Genomic DNA, 20,982 nt, shown 5'->3' with positions numbered 1-20,982 from the left:
TAAAGTGCTCAACCTTTGGTTTATAGAACTTCCCTTCTGCCACTGAGGAGAGAGAGGAGAAAAAGATGGAGGCCAAGTGATTTGCCCAAGGCCAGAAAATGGTGGCACCAGATCTAGAACTCAGATACCCTGATGCTAACTCTAATACTTTTTCCATTACAATCAACATTTTGCATTCGTAAGCCCATCAGAGATGGAAATTCTCCAGTGAACCTCACATTGGCAGGAGCTGTGTATACAATAGGAAGATAAATAGTTCTAGAGAGTTTGGCCTGCTCAGGACAGTTTATAGCTTCTCTCATCCTTCCTTGTTTGTTCTCTCTTGTCTGCTCTGTATCACCCCAGATGGGAAACTTAATCACTTCCTCAGTTTCCACAAAAAAAAAAAAAAAAAAAAAAAAAAAAAGTCTTATCTGACCTTCCCAATACTTTGAGTTGGTCACTGGTGCTCTTAATAGTATACCTGATGAAACTCCAAAAGATTAAGTAACTTGCCTGGTAGTCATATAACCATTAACTGGGGTCTCAGCTAGCTCCTTCCTCTATACCTCTCTGCCTGCAAGCTTGCAGGCAGCAGCTAACACCCTGGGGGCCTTAAACAGATTCTTTTAGGATGTCACAATAGGTGCAAGGGGTTGAGCAGGCCTTTTGTCTAGCCCCTCCAGAAATAAGCCTCATTCACCAGGGTGGGGAGGACACCCAAAGGAATGCGAGGGCAAGAGTGGGGAGTCCAATTAAACAGGCAGAGCAGGTTTCCAGAGCGTTTGGGATGGCAGTGAATGAATGGTCCTGGGAGGTTATCAGGTGAGGAATTCCAGCTGCTTTCCAGAGGGTAAGACCGCATCACTATGGATCTATAGAATCCAGCCACCTGAGTGTCCAGGCAAGCTAGAGAATCCACAGCACGCAGTTAAAAGTAGGTGGGAGTGTCCCACTGGGATCAAATGTCAAGGGTTTACAGATAGGATGAGGCCCCGGGGAAATAGCTGGAGAGGTGGAGTATCCTAGCAGTCAGGAGGGAATTCTTGAGGCCATACTGCCTGGGCTCTCATTGGCCAGTTAAACCCTCTGTGTCTCAAGTTCCTCATCTAGGATCCTAATAGAGCTCAAGCACAGATTTTTTTTTTTTTTTCAATCACAGATTCGATGCGAAGATTAGATAAAGAAGGAGAAAAGCAGACCCCAACATCTGTGAACTGACCTCAGAATGAAAGCAGGGCTTTGGTGGTGTTAGTTGCTGGCCTAGCATTTGCAGGTAGGCTGTGGTGTTTCTCTTGCTAAACATAAATAATCTCATAAGTAAGACACCCCCCACCCAAAGGTAGCCCTTTTTTCCAAGCACATACAAAAACAATCACTGTGCGAACCACAAAAATACTACAAGTCCCCCCTCCCAGCTAGTATGAGTGATGTTACCACTTTACTAATTACTTCTTTAGCTTTCTATTATTCCCTCTTTCTGGATAAGATTCATTGAGATATCCAATCAAAATTATACAGAGTAAGCCCTGCCTCCTTCAAACCCTCCCCAAAATCACCGGGCACTGACTTTCATCCTATAGGTCCCTTTTAACATCCTCTACGGCAACACTCCATGGTTCCTTTGGATGTGTGGTCTCCCTCCTTGCAATGAGTCAAGCAACCCAGTGTTTCATTATAGATGTGTTCCTGGTGGTCTTTGGTTGGAGGGCATGGACACAAATTAATAAATGGAAGCATGTAGAAAGCACCATGTCAGTGATGCCATCATAATTACTGGTTAGATTGCCAAGGAAGCCTCAGGGACAAGGAGATCTAAGAGGGAAAGCTACAGGACAGAGGCCAAGTAGAATAGTAGATTTATAGCCGGGAGGCTTCAATTTAAGTGCCAACCTACCATTGAAAATAGTAAATAATTCTTCATTGCACACGTCAAAAGTATCAGACACAGAATGCATTTTTGATGTAGAGGGTCTCAGTTATTTATTAGGACACTACGGGCAAGTTCCTTAACCTTTTTGAGCCTCAGTTTCTCCATATGTACAAAATGGAAAAAACAAAACTATTTCTCGGTTTGCTGTAAGGTTCCAACAAGAACATAAAATGTGCTGTAGGCCACTAATTTTATTAAAATGTTACTTGGATGGGCATAGTCTAGGTGATAGGCATAAGGCAGTCCTATAATTCCAATTTGAACCAAAGTTGGCAAAAATGCTCAGAAAGTTAAGTTGATTTAAAGTAAGTTTGCTGAAATCCCTGTATTATTATACCTTCTTATAGATGAGGACTACACTTGAACTCCTAATTTTGTTGTTCTAGAAGAATGGTGAAAAGACCTCTAGAAGGAATCCCTTCCTTGGCCTCGTTTCCATGTAGTTCCTTGTCCAGCGAGACCAGGAATGATGAAAAGCATTTGGCTCTGTGTCACTTATTAACATGAGCAAGACACTTATTGAAGACTTGGATCCTCGAAATGGGAATAAAGTCAACACCTACCTTACATATTTGTGGTGAGGATCCAATAAAAAGTGTCCATGTTACTGTGTTATAAGCTACAAAGGGGACACTATTAGTCCCTCTGAGGCTGCATCCCATAGAGTAGTCTCTCGCACAGGGACCCAGCTGTCTGCTTTCCAAGGGCCAAGCTAATAGCCATTGATCAAGGTGTTTGCTCATGTGTCTCCATGAATTACCACTTCCTGTAAAACTATCTGCATGAGGGAGGGTGTGGGGAGCCCCCAGAATGGGCTATGTGAAACAGGTTTCTCTCTTCCCTAACAATCCAAAGGAAAGCATCAGGGAGATGAGTACTGATCAATTCACCCCTTGGGTCTCTGAGTAAGAGAGGCTCTATCTGTACCGAGTAAATCTCTGGACGAAAATAAGAGCAAACTTATTCAGATGCTTGAATCACCCAAAGCCAAAAATCAAATATTTGGAACCATCCCAGTGAATCTTCATATTTTTTAGTTTCCTCCTAGATCTTGGCACTAAGGAGACAGAATCTTAGCCACACAACCCACTACATGAACACTCACATACACCCAAACACATATAGACATTGTGTGTGTTTATACAAACCTATATACAAAGGCAATATAGATTTACACTTGCACAGATCTTAGTTTTGTACTAGAGGAACATAAGTGTTACCTAGTTACCTGCCTCTTTTCAGTGGGATCACAGCATTGTTGAAAAAAGTAAATACTTAGAAGCCAGAGGTCTAGGTTTAAATGCAGCCTACGTCATCGATACACATTGAAACTCTGCGTGAGTTACTCTATTTTCTTGACTTCTGGTCCACATTTATAAAATGAATATTACACGATCTGTCTCAAAAAATTATTTTGAACATAAATAAAATGCCATACTTATTTGTCACACTCATGTTGCAGGTTTAGTTGGTACATAATCAATATTAACTGTTATTTTTTATGAGGCAAATGAGCGCCAGCACTAGTTAATGGCAGGACAGGAATTTTCCATCCTCTGCCTTAATATGAAGAATAATCCTTCCTAAGCTTGTACTGCTCTCAGCTATACTTACTTCAAAAAAGAGAAGTTGTTAAGATAATTTTTCAAAATTAATTGTTTATGGAAGTGTAACGTAGATACAGAAAAGTGCATGAGGGCGCCTGAGTGGCTCCGTTGGTTAAGCAACTGCCTGCAGCTCAGGTTATGATCCTAGAGTCCTGGAATCAAGTCCTGTATCCGGCTCCCTGCTCAGCGGAGAGTCTGCTTCTCCCTCTGATCCTCCCCCCCTCTCATGTAAATAAATGAGATAAATAAATAAATAAATATTTTAACCGTGATGCCAGTAATTTATGAGGAGTCCTGTAGTTTGCATTTGGATGACTTTTCAGTATGCTTGCACCTTTTGATTTGACCTAAGGAAGCACTAATAGGTTTTGAATGTTGTCTGTGTTTGAGAGACCTGAAGTCATTAAGATAAGATCTAATATCAAAAATTAGAAGCCAAGTAACATACAGAAGGAATACAAGAAAACTCTGAGTGGTTTGGTAAGCAAAATTAGGGTGGGTACATATGCTAGATTTTCTGAGTAAGAGAGGCTCTCTCAAATAAATAAATAAAATCTTAAAAAAGAAAAAAGAAAAGTGCATGAATCATAAGCATATAGCTCACTCATTTTTCCAAAAGGAATCGTGCTCATGTCATCGGCACTCAAATGGAGAACCAGAACATTACCAGCACCCCAGATGCTCCTTCATTACCCTGTCTGAGAATAACTACTATCTTACATTATAGATTAATTTTATCTTTTTATACTTTATAGAAGTAGGATCACATACAGATAGTCTTACATCTGGCTTTGTTTTACTCTATGGAAAGATTGAGACATTCCTCCATATTGTTGCATGTAGTTGTGGCTTTGGTCAAATCACTCTCTGCCATACTGCGTTTCGGTGAATATACTACAGTCTATTGATCTCAATGGACATTTGGGTGGTTTCTGGGTTTTGGCTATTTTCAATAATGCTGCTACAAACATTCTCGCATGTGTCTTTGGTGAATGCATTTCTGTTGAGTACATAAGGGTGACTGGAATTTCTCGGTGTTCAGCTTTGTACATGTTCACTTTTCTAGATCTGTCATGAAGAAGATAGTGGAAGTATTTCTTATTTTTTAACTCAGATTTATTTATTTATGAGAGAGAGCACACGTGTTGGGGGTAAAGGGAGAGGGAGAGAGAGTCTCAAGCAGAATTTGAGCTGAGCACGGAACTTGACATGGGGTTCGATTTCATGACCCTGAGATCATGACGGGAGCCAAAACCAAGAGTCGGACACTCAACTGATTGATTTAATTTGTGGAACCCTGAGAGACTTTGATAGTTCTATGCGCTTTTAATCTCCCTTATTGGGCCTGTATATCCTGGAATCCAGGGATATACTCTCATTCTTTGGGAAGAAAGAATCAATAGCTTCTGGATAACCCAAGGTATTAGGTATCTATTGTTATGCAACACATCCTCTCCAAACACAGAGGCCTAAAACAGAAGTACCTATTAACTATCTCTCACAGTTTTTGTAGGTGAGGAATTGGGGCATACCTTGGCTGGTGGTTCAAACTTAAAGTCTCCAATGTGATTGAATCAGATGTTGGTCTGAGCTAGAGTCTAAGGGTTTACTGGGGCTAGAGGATGCCCTCTCAGATGGTTGTTTCCTAGAATTGGCAAATTGGAGTTGGCTGTTGGTAGAAAGCCCCAGTGTTTCCCCATATGAGTCTATCCACAAGGCTGCCCTAGCGTCCTGACAACAGGGTAGCTGGCCCCCTCCAGTGTGAGCAATCCAAGAGCCCAAGGTAGAAGCAGCAGTGTGTTTTATGACCTCACCTTGGATGTTACACTGTCACTTTCTCAATATTTTATGGATCATCCAAGTCATTCTTGTTCAATAGGAGAAGGCTTTGCATAAGGGTATGAGTGTCAGAAAGTGAGGATAATTAGGGACCATGTTAGAGGCTTGCCACCACACCACACCACACCATTAAGCCCTTCTTGCCACCAGATAAAGACTTTTCTATGATAACTGGATCCCCAAGTGATTAGCACAGGGAGCAGGTAAATTTTGATGGACAAGGAAAGAAAGAGAAAATACACAGAATAAGTAAGTCCAGGGAGAAAGGCAGGCCTGAATATAGTAACCATGAGGCAGTTTGTTGTAACATTTTGAGTATCTGAGTAGGAATAAAGGAACATGTGCTTGGGGCAGGGGTTTGGAAGATTATATGCAGGGGGCTAGAGAAAAATATTCCTTTGTTTACTAATTAGATCATGTTTTTGGACCATGAAGACTAAACTCTGGTATTGTTTGCCTGAAAGTAATAGCCCAAATTGAATATTCTCAAATTTTCTCTACAGTTTATTCAATTTGTCATCCACCCTTTTAAGCATCTGGCAAATGCCAGGTCTATTCTAGAAGGGGACAGGGGATGCAGAAATGATCAAATACAAAACCTGACATAGGGAATGGAGGAGAGAGAACTAATATTTATTATGCACCTACTGTGTTCCTGTACTTCACATTTATTATTTTAATAATTCTCATAACTACTTCAGATACTGGGCATCATGGTTCCCACTTGGCAAATGAATAAAGAGACCTAAGAGTTCATTTCTTTACTCAGAGTTGGAGGTGAAAAGTGGCAAAGCTGAGTGCTCTGCAGATAACAATGGTACAAAGTAGAAAGAAATTAAATGCAAAAAAAAAAAAAAAAAAAAAAAAAAAAAAGGTCTGCCTACAGTGCAATGGCAGCTCTAGAGAAGAGAGTGAGTTCTTTGGCCTGGGGAGGTAAGAGAAGGCTTTATGGAAGAATTAGCATTTCAGCTGGATCTTGATACATGCGTAGGAGATAACAGAAAAATGTCATATGCCAGGAGTAAAGAATATCAAAAACAAAGGCATGAAAGCAGGAATAGATATTAGTAGTGATCATGCACACAGAGACAGATGATGTGGCTAGAGAAATGGGCATGAAGGAAAGAGATGGTTGATAGAGATGAGCAAAGTGAGCTCAGGCCACACAGAGATAGAGACAGATACCAGACCTAGCTATTCTGTAATGTGACAGGAAGCCAGGGAAGGCTAGAACATCACTGTACACCTGAGTGGGAACTCCTTTCAGACTTCTTGGACAACACCTTCCTCAAGGTTATTATTAATTCAATTATGATTGTACCTTCATGCCCAGCAACAATAACAAAAAGACTGACAAACTATATAAGATTATTCAAATTACTGAATAGGAATGAGAAATGCCATTGATCAGTAACAAGGGTAATAAATGTACTGATGGTGAAGTGTGCTGCTAGTTAAAGACAGAAGAAAAAGGATGGGAAAAGTCAGCAGGCCCAGGGCTATTGATTCCCAGAAAAAAAATCCAAGAATCTCAGAGTGGGGAGTGACCTGGAGGATGTTTCCTCTAATTTTGCAGTTTACATTAGAGAAAACTGAGGTCAGAGAGTAGGAATGACTTATTCTTCTAGAGCAGAGCTCCTTCTAAGACACCTCAGCCTTTTGAGAAGAACAGAGTACAATCCTTGATACGAAGAAGGCCATGAGTACGGAGTGTGCTACGAAAATCATGTCTGTTAGAGTTGAGTTGTGTTTTCTCCAAATTCATCATTTGAGATCCTAACTTCCAATACCTAAGAACATGGTCTTATTTGGAAAGAAATTTGGTTGAGATAAAATTAAAAGAAGGCCATATTGGAGTAGAGTGGGCCCCAAATCCAGTATGACTGGTGTCCTTATTAAAAGGGGAAATTTAGACATGTACACAGGGAGTATGCCATGTGAACATGAAGGCAGAGCAGTGTGTCTACAAGACAAGGAATACGGTTGCCAACAAACCACTAGAAGCTAAGAGGGAGGCATGGAACAGTCTCCATTTCTGCCCTCAGAAAGAACCAGTCCTGGGACACCTTGATCATATACTTCTAGCCCCCAGACATTCCTATTGTTTAACGCTACCTAGTGTGTGGTACTTTTTATAACAGTCCTAGGAAAGAAATACAATTGCTAAAAGAAAGAAGGTTATATAAAGCCATGGGAAGTAGGCAGTGTGAGGAAGGAACAGTGGATTAATGGGATAATAAAGTCATTCATTAATCTATTCAAGTGCTGTGTGTGCCTGAGGCACCTCACTTGTCCCTGGAGCTGATATATGAAGTGAAATATAATTTTCCTGCTTTTGAAAAGTTCGAAGTGTGGTCTAGTTAGGCTCACAACAGAAGTAAATGTTATGGGGACCCAAAGGAATGAGATAGGCAAAGGTCTGGATGCAGGAAGTAACATCTGAGCCAAGTTTTGAAGGATGAATGTGTTTGCTTCCTGGTTGTTAAATGGAGCTGATCATTTCTGCCACTGGAAAGAGCTTCCTAAAATCTCCATCCTGGTTCACAGAGCCATCAAAGAGACAAAATCACAGACTTGCTAAGTTTCTTCACTTAGCGTTTCAGACAAACAGCCTCAACAACTGAGGCCAGTTATCTCAATTTCCTGCCCTAGTTGGCCTGCCATTCATACAAAAAAACAGGAACAAAGATGCTGACCTTTAGCTGCTCAGCCCAAGTCCCCTTGGAGTTTCAGGCTCGTGTAAGAACTGGCTTCAGAAACTCACCCCAGTGGGGGGTGGGAGGAGGAGTCTTCCTATTCTGGCTGCAGAGACCTCTCTCAGGGCTGAAAAGTCATATTTTGTTATTTATGTATAAAAACAACAACAAAAATAGCCTCTTCTTTCCAAATATTCCATGCATACGAAGCCAAGCCTTCAGTAGGTCATCGCTATGATATTCTGAAAGACTATGCTTCCAGGCCCTGGAAAACGAGCCAGGTCTGCTGGCCTTGGTCTTACGATGTCTTGGCTGTCTCCTATTAAGGACCCCCAGGCTCCCAAATTTGAGCTCTCAGCAGCCACTGCTCTGAGTAATGCTGGTAAGAAACAGAGCAAAGAACAGAGCCAATTGCAGCTGGAGCCACATCTGCCTCTGTGGAATGATGTCAAGTGTGTTAGGAGGAAGGCAAGGGGTGTCTCTTAACTCTAATTTTTTCCCTACTGGTCAGTCATGTTCCCTGAAAGTCCATGAAGATTATGGACAGATTACAGGTCACCTGGGTGGCTCAGTGGGTTAAGCCTCTGCCTTCAGCTCAGGTCATGATCTCAGGGTCCTGGGATCAAGCCCCCCCAACCACCCCCGCCTGCCTCTCTGCCTACTTGTGATCTCTCTCTCTGTGTCAAATAAATAAATAAATAAATAAATAAATAAATAAAATCTTAAAAAATAAAAAAGATTATGGACCTATTCCTTTAGGTTTATGAGCGAGAACAATGGGACATGACAGGGTCTGCGTACAAACCAGCAGTCTTTGCTTGGTTGATTACATTGGAAAATCTTAAAGCAGAGCAAGTATGGTCAGTTGCCCCAGGACCTAGGTTTTCCCTAGAGTACTGCATCAAGTTTCATTCAGTGGTTGTTACCTGCCTGGCCCCTTTAAGCACTGGTTTTGGTAACCTCTGCTCAACTCATCCACACATATGGTTTTGACCATCACCTGGCTAGAAATATTTTACAACTTTCACCTCCAGTTCATACCTTTTTCTTCATGCTTTTGAATCTTCTAACTGCCTGTCCCTATGCACCTGATCTTCAACTAATTCATCATCTTTTCTCACAAAACTATCCTTCTTCAGGGTTTTCTTTGTCCTACTTCCCAAATCAGAAAAATGGAAAACATCCTTGACCCTTCCCTTCCTAATATATTAAATCAATAATGTAAGATTTACTAACATTACTTCCTAAAAGTTTCTTTTAATTGTTCTTCCTCCCATGCTTTCTGATAATTCTCTAATTCAGGACTATATCATCTTTCCCTTAAACTACTAGAACAGCTTCTAAGAGGGTCTCCTTATTATCATCTGACCCCTACCCCAACCATTCTCTACTTAACAGCTGAAGTATCTTTAAAAATTATAAATCTTCACTCAAAAGTCTACTCTTGTAAGGAAGCTGCTTTAACATAATAAGGACCATATATGAAAAACCTACAACTAACATGGTATTCAGGGGTGCAAAACTGAAATGAAAGCTTTCCCTCTGTGATCAGGACAAACATGCCTGTTTTAGCCTGCTTTCTATTCAGCATAATAGTGAAAGTCCTAACCAGAGTAATTGGGCAAGAAAAAGAAATAAAAGGCATCCAAATTGGAAAGGCAGATGTAAAATTGTCTCTGTTCCCAGATGACATAATTTTATAGGGAGAAAATCCTAAAGATTCTACAACAATCCCCTATTATAGCTAGTAAATGACTCAGCTAAGTTACAGAATACAAAATCGACATGCAAAAAATCAGTTGCATTTCTATACATTAACAATGAACAATCTGAACAGAAAATTAAGGTATCACCATCAAAACGGATGAAATACTTAGGAATAAATTTAATCAAGCCTGCCAAAGAATTGCACACTGAAAACTGCAAAATACTCATGAAAGAATTAAAGAAGACACAAGTAATGGAAAGACATCTTGTGTTAATGGAAGGGAAAACTTAGTATTGTTAAGATGTCAGTACTACCCAAAGCCATCTATAGATTTAATGCAATTCCTGTTAAAATCGCATTGTTAGAAATGGACACACCCTTTCTAAAATCCGTATAAAATCTCAAGGGACCTGCAATAGTCAAAACAATCTAGGGGGAAAAAAAGAACAAAATTAGAGATTTCACACTTTCTGATTTTAAAGCTTATTACAAAGCTATGGTAATCAAAACAGCAAGGTACTGGCATGATCAATGGGGCATTGATATGACAATAAATCCTCACCTATATGGAAAATGATTTTCAACGACAGTGCCAAGACCATTCAATGGGGGAAAGGACAGATTTTTCAACAAATAATGTTTAGAAAATTGGATATCCAACCCCCCCAAAAGTTGGATCTATACACCATACACAAAGATTAACTCAAAATGGATCTAAGATCTGAAGGTAACAGCTAAAACTATAAAATTTTAGAAGTATGTGTGTGTGTGTGTATATATAATTTACTTTTATTGGTATCTTCACAATGTAATTGCCAAACTTTAAAGAAATTTTGTTATACAAAAGAGGAAACTGAGACTAGAGAAAAGAAGAAATTTGCTTAAGATCAACTAGGTCTTTTTTTTTTTTTTAAGAATTTATTTTATTTATTTATTTGACACACAGAGAGGGAAATCACAAGTAGGCAAAGAGAAAGGGGGAAGCAGGCTCTCTGCTGAGCAGAGAGCCTGATGTGGGACTCAATTCCAAGACCCTGAGATCATGACCTGAGCCAAAGGCAGAGGCTTAACCCACTGAGACACCCAGGCACCCAAGATCAACTAGGTCTTTAGTGGATCCTGAATAGATCATGACTCTTAAGGTTAGACCTCTAGCCAATACAACGTAAAACCTTATAAAGAACACAGACTTTAAAACCAGAAAGAACACTGACTAAAGTCATAATATTGGATGTTTTTAAACCTTTCTTGACCCAATGTCCTCATCATTAACAGGAAGATAATAATATCTGACCTTTTGAAAGTTACAGGAGGTGAGGACTAATTAAAAGGAGGCGGGGACAAAGAAGAAGAAAGCCCTATGACTTAGCCCTTCAGGCTCTCTAGAGCCATAGAAATTCACAGCTGAGTCTGAAGAAGAGCTGTGTGGGGAGGTGATTCCTAACTCTGGAAATGGGAGGAGATGGAAATAGAAATAAGAGAGGGAAGGAAAAGTAAAATGAAGGTGAACTCTGTTTAAAAAAAAAAAAAAAGTGGAATGAGAAAAGATTTTGGAATCTCTTTTATCTCATTGATCAATGAGAAAGGAATTAGAAATATGTATATCATGTAAATTATCTTTAAAAAAACAATTCTGAGTGATTTCCAAAGACGGTGTGACATAGCATACAGAGTATTCTAACTCCAGCTCTGGTTTCACAACTTCCTACCCTTGGTGACATTTGGACATGTCATGGAAGTGCTCCAAATTTCCAGGTCCCTCTTTCTAAAACAGGAATATTAATACCTACCTGACCTCCTGGGAAGAACGAAGTGTGAAAGAGAGGTACATATTACTTGAAAAGTTAAAATGCTATTTGGGTCCAGGTTAAAAATCAGTTTGCCTAACCAGATGACCCCATATACCACTTCACTGTTTTTGAACCTGTTTACTCACCTGTAAAAGACTTAAAAACAGATTCTACACCATAGATTTGTTAAAGAGATTAAAAGAAACGGTGGAGGTAAATGCATAGCATGGCGTCTGGTACATATTAAGGACTAAATAAATGGCTATGTTCACAGAAGATATCAGCAACAACAGCCAAAGACACATTTCTTTACTGCTGGGAAGGGGGGAAAAAAAAAAGTAAGATCTATGGGGAATTCTAGGAAAAGAATTCTAGGCAATTTTAAAAGAATCCAGCTTGGTGTTCTTAATTTCTCCTTACCCTGAGTGACAGCAGGAGAATGGCATGCTGGAGGTGGTGTGTGTCTCTGTGAATTGTTTTTTGTTTTTTAGACTCTGCAAGGTTAGAAGCTTCTTGTCTCCTGTGATTGAATACCCCCAAGACATTGGATCATTTCCTGAACTTCATTTATTTAATAACTAATCTTTTATTGCCTTTCGTCCTTTAAAGCCCACCGGCCAGTTTCATTCCCAACTCTGCCCTACAAGGTCTCACCTCTTTAATCATTTGGATAATACTGAGACACACTACAAACCATCTGAATGGAGGGCTGATAAGTGAAGGCCATGTTTCCTCCCGTCTGCTTCTCTACCCAGCAGTATATCGGATGATTTTCCATAATCTCAGCAAATCACTCATGTCATCCCCCCCACAGTCACCTAGTTAATATCTCCAGTCAACAGGTTTCTTTTGGCTCTTTTGTCTGGGAAAGCTGGCTACACAAGGCCCCAGGACTCCAGAGGAATGAATCTGTATCTGGGATTTGTACAAACTAAGAGCAACTGCAGGAGTAACATTTTCACTAGTTAATACAAAGAGCTACCATCTCCGAGCCCTAATTGTGGCCAGGCACTGTGCCAACAACTGTATCTTTATTATCATGTTTAATTCTCATAAAACCTACTGAAGAATGCTCTCATGTCCACTTCATGGATGGAGGCACTTACACCCTGGGCCACTGGTATTCAACACACTGTCCTCCAAGCAACAGTTTTATTTAGGAATCTTGGTTAACAATGGAAATTCTCCAGCTCTGCCACAAAACCAGTGAATAAGAATCTCTGGGGGGTGGTGTTCAATGATTTATGTTTTAACAAACCCCCCTGCTGATTCTGCTGCAGACCAAAATTTGAAAAGCACTGGACTACAAAAGGTGTGTAACTTGCCAGATTCACAGACCTAATAAGTGGCAGAGAGAAACTTAGAAATCAGAGTCTGACTCCTAACCAAGTCAGAGGGGCTCTAGAATGAGATGGCCCACAAAGTTTTAGGACTTCAAGTAAAATTTCCTCGTACAATATAGACATCTAGATGTCATATAATAGATGTGCAGAAGTAGCTCAGTTCTGGGATTGATTTAATTGAGCACTTCAGTGCCTGTTTGGGTCCAGCTCAGAGGCATTGCTCTCATTCGCATAGATTTCTCTTCATGGTGATAAGAGGGCTGCAGCAATTCTGGGCATTACATTTTGTCCCTCAGTGCCCAGATGTCTGGAGTGGAGGCAGAACACCTGTCTGTTCTTCCATGTCTTTTTGTGAGCAATATTTTTTTTTTCCCCAAGAAGTACTTTCCCCAGTAGACCTCCTCTCATGCATTACTGCTCAGCATTTCATCACATGCTCATTCTTAAATCAATCCCTGGGAAGAAAAAGGGAATAACATAATTGTCTAAGACTAATTAAGATTCATCTTACTTGGAGCACATGGGTGGTGCAGTTGGTTAAGCCTCCAACTTGGTTTCTGCTCAGGTCATGAACTCAGGGTCTTGAGTTCAAGCCCTGCATCAGGCTCTGGGCTCAGCATGGTGCCCACTTGAGATTGTCTCTCCCTGTCCCTCGGCCCCCTCCCACTCATGCTTTCTCTCTCTAAAATAAATAAATAAATCTTTAAAAAAAAAAAAAAGCTTCACATCCCTTGAAGCACATGTATGCCTATATGAACACAGAGGATGGAAGTTACAGCAGGGCACTGAGTACAAATTATGAAATGGTGAGAAAGAAGTTTGGATTCACAGGGTAACGTTGGATGATAGGAATCCAGATAGAAAAATAAAGAGTTCATGCCACAAGAAATAGACAGCCTGTAAATTTTTTAGCAGGGGAGACAAACATGTAAGGATATACACACAAAGAATCTGCTGTGTAGGATAGAAGGGTGTAAGACTCCGGAGTGGCAACGAGGAGAGGCTGTGGGAAGACCAGCTGTTGCTGTAGCCTTGGTAGAATCTTTCAAGGCCCTAGTTTAGGTAGGTGGTGATGGCTATGAAAGGTGGGTAAAGATAAGATTCCATCATTCAGAAGGAAAATTGGCCAGAGTGGGTGACTGATTGGCCACGAGGAGACGAAGGGAATGAGTCAGGGGTTAGAGGCCAGTTTCATGTCTGTGCCCAACTGTGTGTCTGCGCCCATGGAGCCATGATGGGGAGAAGAGTGCTGACTCCTGCAAAAGACATTCTCTGGGTTGCACAACTTGCCTAAATTCCTGCAAAAGGAATTTAGGCAAGTTAAAGAAACACTGTCAGAGGGACAATGGGTTATTTAGGGGAATATGCTTAAATTCTCAAATTCACCACTTGGTTCTGTGAATAATAATAGTGCCACTTATTGCCAGTCAGATATGTCTTACTGTTTCATTTATTTAAATTTATTTTTATTATAGAAAATTTCAAAATAAAATGAATTTTATTATAGAAAATTTGTCCCTACAAAAGTAGGAAAAATCGTGTAATGAACTCCTGTGCACCTGTCAACCAGCTTCACCACAATCAAATCCTGATCTTGTTTCCACTGTTTTCTCTCTCACTCTTTCCCAAACCCTCCAGCCCATGTTATCATTGTTTCAAATAACAATGTTACTGAGACATAACTCACATACTGTACAATTCACCTATTTAAAGCATACAACACAATGGTTTTTAGTATATTCATAGAATTGTGCAACCATCATCACAATTGATTTTAGGACGTTTTGTCACTCCAGAAAGAAACCTCATCTATCACCTTTTGGCCCTGCAACCCCCCCCACCTCCTCCAGAGCAACCACTCATCTGCTTTGCCTGTTAGGAAATTGCCTGTTACAGATATTTCATATACATGAAATTATACAATATGTAATTTTCTGTGACTAGCTTCTTTTACTTAGCATAATGCTTTTGGGGTTCATGCATCTTGTAGCATATACCAATACTTCATTTCATCTTATTGCCCAATTATACTCCACTGTATACATCTAGTACCTTTTCTATTCATCAGTTGATGGATGTTTGAGTTCCATCTTTTTAACTATTTTAAATAATGCTACTAAGAACATTGGTGTACAAGAGCATTCTTGTACCAGTGGATATATGCTTTCATTTCTCTTTGGTATATACCTAGGAGAGGCATTTCTGGGTTGCACAATAACCCTATAGTCGACTTTTTGAAAAATTGCCAGATGGGTTTTCATAGCAGCTGCATGATTTTACATTCCCACCAGCAGTGTATAAGGATGCCAATTTCTCCACATCTTCCCCAACACTTTTTTTTTTTTAAGATTTTTTTTTAATTTATTTATTTGACAGAGAGAGATCACAAGAAGGCAGAGAGGCAGGCAGAGAGAGAGAGAGAGGAAAGCAGGCTCTCCGCTCAGCAGAGAGCCCGATGCGGGACTCAATCCCAGGACCCTGGGATCATGACCTGAACCGAAGGTAGCAGCTTAACCCACTGAGCCACCCAGGTGCCCCTTCCCCAACACTTTTTTAAAAGATTGTATTTATTTATTTGAGAGAGACAGAGAAAGCATGAGTGGGGAGAGGGAGAGGGAGAAGCAGGCTCCTCGTTGAACAGGGAGCCCAATGTGGGGCTGGATCCCAAGACCCCAGGATCATGACCTGATCTGAAGGCAGATGCTTAACCGACTGAGCCACCTAGATGCCCCTTCCCCAACTCTTTTTATTAGTTTTATTTATTTTTCAATTTTTAATTTTTAAAAATTTTCTTAAAGCTTTCATATTTTAGTGTGGTTTTAGTTTCTCAAAATTAAGAGGAAGGTATAATTCCCCATATACCTTCTGTCCTCATACATGCAATGCATCTCAATTATTAACATTCTCCTCCAGAGCAGTGCATTTGTTACAACTGATGAATCTGTATTGACATATAACAATCCCCCAAAGTTTGCATTAGTTCATTCTTATATTGTACATTTTATGCATTTGGACAAATGTCTAATGACATATATTCATCATTAGAGTATCATACAGAGTATTTATACTGCCCTAATAATAATTCTGTATCCTTGTTGTTTTAATTCACATTTCCCTAATGGCTAAGGGATGTTGAGCTTTTTCTTCATGTGCTTATCAGTCATTTGTTTCTCTTTTTTTAGAAAAATACCTATTCAGATCATTTACCCTTTTTTAATTAGGTTGTTTATCTTTTTATTATTGAGATGCAAAAGTTCTTTATATAGTCAATATAGAAGGCCCTTATCAGATATACAATTTCTCAGTATTTTCTTCCACTCTGCAGGTCATTTTTTCTCTTTCTGGATCATGTCCTTTGAAGCACAAATGTTCTTAACTCTAAAAAAGTCCAAGTTAACCTATTGTTTTCTCTTGTTGCTATATTTGTGGTGTTCTAGTTAAGTAACAGTTGCCTCATTCAAGATCACAAAGGTTCACACCCATGTGTTCTTCTAAGAGTTTTATAGTTTTAGACCTTATATTTAGGAGTTTGATCCATTTTGAGTTACTTTTTATAGATGGTGTGATAGGGGTCCTACTTCATTCTTTTCATGTGGATATCCAGTTGCCTCCACACTATTTGTTGAAGAGAATAATCAAAAGACTCTTGAATTGTCTTGGCTCCCTTGTCAAAAATCAGTTGACCATCACCCCAATTACTTTGAAGAAGATGCCAGATATCAGGTCAATGCATCTATAAATATATCAATATGCACCTCTAAATTGCAATGCCCCATGTTTTGACTATCTCATCACTGATCCTCACAACAACTCTCAAGATGTCATTATCTGCATTTAATGGAAAAAGACACTGATGCTTGGTGGGGTTACATGACTTGCCCAAGATCAAGCAGCTACTGACATTGATAGAGCCAGATCTGCAGGCTGTGTTCTTCCTATTCTGCCCTCATTGAGTGTAGCCGAAGCACGGTGGAATGTAGTAATAATGAGGGCAGGCTGACCCAGCCAATGCTTGCTTTCACTCTCTTACACGTATCATTTAACTTGTTTACTTTCTTCATTGGCACCATCATCTCTACTTGTCCTTTACCCAGCATGTACCCATCAGAAGCGAAAGAAAGACAACTCTCAGAAAACCCAGAGATGATCTCCTGAGAACCCAGGAAATGTGAGGTGGAAAACCCAAAAGCCCAAGGTAGGAAGTCTATGAATTTGTATCAGCTTGAGAGGTGACACTGTTTATTGTGAAGTGAGGAGCAGGTTGAACAATTTTAACTTTCCATTGGAAACTGAGATTTTGTTTATGCGAAGGAAAGCTTGAATTACCAAATCTTAACATTGAAAGACTTCAAGTAAAATTCCAGCAGTAGTTTGACCTCTTTTTCACTCATGTCAAAATTCTAGTGACTTCCCAAGGTCACAGGGCTGATTAGTGGCAGAAAGGGGACTGAAAGGCAGGTCATCTGATTCTTGCATTAGGGAATATTGGACTTTCCTATTCCTAAAGCATATTGGGCATTGAGTGCTAGATAATTTGCCTCACCAAACAAAGGTATATAATAATCTCATGAGACTCTATAAGAATTACAGGAATAGTGGAAGGGGAGAAAAATCACTGAAGAATGGGATTTTTTTCTTTTTTAAATATTTCATTTATTTATTTGAGAGAGAGAGAGTGGGCGCAAGGTGGGGAGGGGCAGAGGGAGAAGGACAGAATTCTCAAGCAGACTCCTTGCTGAGCCTAAAGCCTGACAGGGGCTCACTCTTGTAACCCTGAGATCATGACCTGTGCCAAATCAGGAGTCAGATGCTTACCTGACCGAGCCACCCAGGCACTCTGAAAACTGAGATTTTTCTGAACCTGCCCATGGGGAGCAGAAATTTTCAAAGATCTACAATGCAAGAAGCAATCCAACTTCTGAGTCAGAGGAAAGATACATGATCCAGGAATTAGAGCGCATCTTACACATTCTGTCATTTTTTTTTTTTCAATAAGGCAAACAGTTACAGAGTTGAACTCAGACTCACCTGCAATGTACTACCTCAGGCTCCCCAGAAGCACGGTAGAGAGAAGATGGATCTAAAATACCTGGGGTGAGGAAAACTGTACGGCCCAGGCTAGGATTGGTTATGTATACATCAAAGGGCTGAATCCCACCAAGTTAGGCAATGGAGGGGAGAGGACAGGAGCCAATAACACTACCGTCAGGACTGGTTCATCTTACCTCTCACGCTGCCCTAACACCACCTTTAGCAGAGAACAACCTTAGGAAGGGTTCTGATGACAGCTGAGTATGGGTGCTGTAACAAAGCTTTAGGGCCAGCCAGGCCAAGTTCAAGTTCTCGTTCATTTACTAAATAGCTATGGGATCTTAGGCAAGTCAGTCCACGTCCCTAAGCCTAGGTTCTTGCTCTAGCCACTAAAGGGCATTGTGAGGATTTAACAGAGGGAATGGTATAAAGCACGTCATCATCCCTGGGACTTAGTGGACATTTTACTTGTGAATATCTGCACCCCTCCTTGGTCTTCCTCAGATTCATATAAATTTTGGTCTCCGTGCCACTTCTCCAAGTACTCGTTGGATCTCAGGACCTAGATTTTTCAGTATGGAATTAAATACTTCACTCTCTTATTGAGAGAATTTTAGAACTGAAGTTGCAGAGGTCCTGCTTAGGAACCAAGGCCAGAGCGTTCATGGCAGAGTGGACGTCTGGACACCATTCAGAGCTCCCTCCTTAGCATCATTGTGGTGTGCCTGGGGATGTTGGTTGCCATGACCACCTAATTATTTTCTCTAGGCCTGACCACCATGACAAACTGAAACCCTTGCCAAACTCCCATATAAACAAGCAGCAGATGTCCAATTTGAAAAACATCATTCCTGAACAATAATGTTTGGTTTCCCATCCATCACATGGACCCATCCCCAGAAATGGATCAGGGAGAGGCAGCTCTGCAAGAGGCAGGAATAGGAACTGGGATGCAGAAGGGGGCCAGACTTATGGTCTGTGCCTTGCCCTGGACCAACCATGCAGGAGGCACTCCTTCCTGACATGACAGGCTGGTTCATTTATGGAATCACTAACAATGTTTCAACGGTCTTACAACAAGCTCCTCACAGCCTCATGGCAGCTGTGTCTAGACTCAGACAGCTGTGGATACCAACACCACTTTTGCCTCTGGCAAGATGGGTAACCCTGGTCAAGTTACTCCTCTGAGGCTCAGATTACTCATAAAAGATGAAGATAATGATACCTGTCTCTTAAAGTCATTGTGGCGTTAAAGCAAAATGCACAGAGTTGTACCATAGGGCTTGGACCTGGTAAGTCCTTGATGAATGTCAGTTATAAATTTGTTTTTAAATTATTACACATCCTGATATACTCACTCTGCCATGATACATGATGATGAGCGATTGCTTTTATGAAATACAAAATATCTGTGGACTCTGAGAAACAAGCTGAGGGTTTTGGAGGGGAGGGGTTTGGGGGTTGGGAGGGCCTGGTTGTGGGTGTTAAGGAGGGCACGTATTGCATGGAACGCTGGGTGTGGTACATAAACAATGAATTCTGGAACACTGAAAAGAAATCAAATGAAATGAAAAAAAAAAAAAAGAAATAGAGAATATCATGCAAACTGAAAATTACCTTACGGATTGTTTCATACAGTGCTCTTATTTTATGGAGGACAGAATTGAGACCCAGAGAGCTTAAGGCATTCACCTGAGATCACACAGCTAGTGAACAGCAGGGCTTGGAGAGAATGCCAAGGTTCTGACATCCAACCCAATACCTTTTCCGTGTCCTATCATGCCTAAGAAAGGGAAGGAGGGAAGAGAATCAGCACTTATTGAGCATCTACTGTTCATTGGATATTCTTCATGAATTGTTTCCCTTACAGCAATAATAGAAGGTAAAGTATTATTACTTCTACCTAACATATGAGCAAATTAGAATATAAGCTTTAAAGAGCAGGAACTATGTCTTTCTTATTCATTCAAGTATTCCCAGCAGGCAGGATAGTGACTGGCATGTAATAAGTGCCCAATAAGTATTCGCCAGTGAGTAAGGAGAACTAATTTGCCGAAGTCAGATAATTAATAATGGCAGAGTCAGGACTTAAAATAACATCTGTGATTGCAATGTCCATGGTTTTTTCTGAGCTGACTTTCTTGTACTTTCTCCCCTAGGGGAAGTAGGATATGCAGGAAGGAAGAAAGGAAGATTCTTTGAGAAACTTGTAAGTTCTAAGGTATTAAACGAGATGCGTTTATATATGTTATCTCATTTGCTTTTTGTAACCACTAAGGATAACTATTTTCCTCTTTGTTGGAAATTGAGAAGCAGAAAGCCTCAGTGACTCTTCCGAGGTAAAACGAGGTATAAGGAGAAACGAGGACTCAGATTCAATCCCAGATTTTCATCTCCATCCTGGGCTTCTCTCCTAAAATCACAGTTGCTTACCGAATGGGCCTTGAAGGAGGCCAGTGGTGGGACAGGAAGTAACCAGGCCTGTCATACAATGGGGGACAAGCATATCCCTTGGGGTTTGCCACTGAATGGTCAGGATGCCAAGAGCTATGGTGGCCTTTTATGATCAAAAGCACCAAGATAGAAAACCAGGAAGCTGGGGATGGCTGAATGCTTGGTGACACTCTCAGGGATTGCAACAGACCTGGGAGCTGCCTGTCTTTTATTAGTTTTATTCTGTTATCTGCAGTCAAAAGTATCTTTGTCAGATTTGCTGTACTTTTCAGGAGTGAGGGAGTAATAAAATCCGTGGGGCTTACTGTCTATCTGCTCACAGACAGGCTCATCTGTCTGCTTCTGGAACTCGCAGTGTTCGCTTTTTTATCGGTGGGAGAGATCTGTTGGTTGAAAGTGTCAGAAAAGGGGACACCTGGGTGGCTCAGTCAGTTAAGTGTCTGCCTTCGCCTCAGGTCATGATCCCACGGTCTTGGGATAAAGTCCCTCATCAGGATCCCCCCCTGCCTGTGTACTCGTGCTCTCTCTCTTCCTCTTGCTCTCTCTCTGGCAAATAAATAAATAAAATCTTAAAAAAAAAAAAAAACAAACCCAAAACCTAA

General features: G+C 40.6%; 1 protein-coding gene and 1 long non-coding RNA gene across 3 annotated transcripts in view; one reads left to right on the top strand and one right to left on the bottom strand.

The window, feature by feature from the left end:
• The window catches only part of LOC309842853 (uncharacterized protein), a 231,726-nt gene that overhangs the window by 11,024 nt on the left and 199,720 nt on the right, over positions 1-20,982 (bottom strand). The window lies entirely within an intron of this gene.
• LOC309842859 lies at positions 700-19,623 on the top strand. Of its 2 annotated transcripts, XR_014299803.1 has the most exons (4): positions 700-832; positions 1,142-1,255; positions 16,990-17,090; positions 19,565-19,623. It is a non-coding gene; the product is annotated as an uncharacterized lncRNA (long non-coding RNA). The 2 variants fall into 2 exon arrangements; XR_014299804.1 differs by lacking the exon at positions 16,990-17,090 and having other exon boundaries at positions 19,565-19,612.

This window comes from Mustela nivalis (assembly GCF_964662115.1).
Source record: "Mustela nivalis genome assembly, chromosome: 10".
In the NCBI taxonomy this organism is placed as follows: Eukaryota; Metazoa; Chordata; class Mammalia; order Carnivora; family Mustelidae; genus Mustela; species Mustela nivalis.
The sequence above is the reverse complement of the archived record's forward strand: the minus strand, read 5'-3'. Positions and strand labels throughout refer to the sequence as shown.